Raw genomic sequence first — 2409 nt, 5'->3', positions numbered from 1 at the left:
ACCGAAGAGATGGCTGAAAACCAAGACAATCAGCTACGTCCTGCAATTGTGGCTAATCAAAATCCTGCTCCACGTACTATGTATGACTATGCTAAACCTTCTTTAACAGGAACTGAATCTAGCATAGTTAGACCTGCTGTAACTGCAAACACTTTTGAACTGAAACCTAACACAATTCAAATGATACAACAGTTTGTTCAGTTTGACGGTTCGCAGGATGAAGATCCCAACGCTCACTTAGCAAACTTTCTGGAATTCTACGATACATTTAAAATCAATGGCGTTTCTGATGATGCCATACGTCTTCGGTTGTTCCCTTTCTCACTGAGGAACAAAGCTAAACAGTGGTTGAACTCGTTACCACAAGGGTCTATCACTACTTGGGAACAAATGACCAAAAAATTTTTACTAAAATACTTTCCGCCGGTTAAAACGGCTAAATTACGTAATGATATCTCTTCTTTTGTGTAGATGAATTTAGAACCACTTTACGATGCATGGGAGAGATACAAGGACTTACTGAGAAGGTGCCCTCACCATGGGTTACCGCTTTGGCTTCAAGTGCAAACATTCCACAATGGTCTGAATCCCTCGACTCGGCAAATGGTTGACGCAGCTGCTGGCGGAACCATCAACAATAAAACACCGGAAGATGCCTATGAGTTTATAGAGGAGATGTCACTGAATAACTATCAGTGGCAAGTTATGAGGACAAAGCCAACGAAAACAGTCGGCGTTTATAACGTCGATTCAGTCACCATACTCTCTAATCAGGTAGAACTTCTCAATAAAAAGATTGATGGTTTTCTTAGTTCTACGCAGGTACATCCAGTAATGAGGTGTGACTCAAGTGGAGGAGGTGTGCATACAGAATATCAATCCTTCAATCCTACAACCGAAGAGGAACAAGTCAACTATACAGGTAACAATAACTTTAGATCTCAAAATAACCCATACAATAATACTTATAATGCAGGTTGGAGGAAACACCCAAATTTCTCCTAGGGTGGTCAAGGAAATCAAAAGCCACAAAATCCTCAGGGTTTTCAACAGCCACCTTCTCAACAAGAGAAGAAACCAAACCTTGAGGAGATGCTCTCAAAATTCATATCAATGTCAGAAACCCATTTCCAAAATACCGAGACAGCACTTAAGAATCAATAAGCATCGATCCAATGGCTCAAAACTCAGATAGGCCAGCTATCCAAACTAATCTCCAAATGACCACAAGGTAGCTTGCCAAGTAACACTGAACCCAACCCAAGGGAACAGCTCAACATAATTAATATCCAGAATGACGAAGGAGTCGTTGAGCCTGAACCAGAACCAAGGCAAGAAACAGTGGTAAGCAAAGAGAGAGATGAGATAGATCAAAATACAAACAAACCAGTGACTGTCGAATATAAACCTCGTGTGCCATACCCTAACGCGATAAGAAAAGACCGCTCAGAAGAAAATTTTGGTAAATTCCTTAAACTTTTGAAAAAATTACATATTAACTTACCGTTTATTGAAGCTTTGTCGCAGATGCCAAATGCAATGAAATTTTTAAAAGAGCTTTTAGTAAATAAGCAGAAGTTGGACGAAGCGTCGCATGTGGAGCTAAACGCAATCTGCTCAGCTATTCTACAGAATAAGCTACCCCACAAATTGAAAGATCCAGGGAGTTTTACAATTCCTTGCTTAATTGGTAGTTTAGATATAAGTCACGCATTAACTGATTTAGGGGCTAGTATTAATGTCATGCCTTACAAAATGTTTAAACAACTTGGTCTTGGGAAACCTAAACAAATTAGGATAAGCATTCAATTGGTAGATAAAACTATAAGATTTCCTAAGGTTATTATTGAAGATGTACTCGTGAAAATAGATAAGTTCATATTCCCCGTTGATTTCGTTGTTCTAGACATAGAGGAGGATAATAACACCCTTTGATTTTAGAGAGGCCCTTTTTAGCAACTGCTAAAACAATTATTGATGTTGGCACAGGTGAGCTTACACTTCGTGTGGGAGACGAAATGATCACCGTTCAAGCTCGTAATTCTGGCATCACATCGAACATTGAAGGTAATAGTCCACACCAATCTACTAAAACTAACAATATCACTTTGCAGAAATTAAGCTTCAAAGAAGTTCACGAGCCATGTTCCAGAAATGATAGAGGAAACATTCATGAAGAACGAAGGCTACGGATAGAGGAGCTAGACGAATGGCGAGTACACAAACCGAGAACACATGATAAACCAAAACTACGTCAAAACAAGGCCAATACCTCTCCAAATCAACTTAAGGTTGCCGATAAAGTCTTACTAGATGCCGCAGATCCCCACATTGTCACTACCACACCGAATGAAGAAATCCTTCTTACGGTACTCAGTATATTTCCATTCGGTACGATGGAGGTGAGTA

General features: G+C 39.7%; 1 non-coding gene across 1 annotated transcript; it reads right to left on the bottom strand.

Annotated features, from left to right (window-relative positions):
• Positions 1 to 438: 438 nt before the first annotated feature.
• On the bottom strand, positions 439 to 545 carry LOC121227305 (small nucleolar RNA R71). The gene has a single exon (XR_005924932.1). It is a non-coding gene; the product is annotated as a small nucleolar RNA R71 (small nucleolar RNA).
• Between the last annotated feature and the right edge of the window lie 1864 nt (positions 546 to 2409).

This window comes from Gossypium hirsutum, chromosome A03 (assembly GCF_007990345.1).
Source record: "Gossypium hirsutum isolate 1008001.06 chromosome A03, Gossypium_hirsutum_v2.1, whole genome shotgun sequence".
NCBI lineage: Eukaryota > Viridiplantae > Streptophyta > Magnoliopsida > Malvales > Malvaceae > Gossypium > Gossypium hirsutum.
The sequence above is the reverse complement of the archived record's forward strand: the minus strand, read 5'-3'. Positions and strand labels throughout refer to the sequence as shown.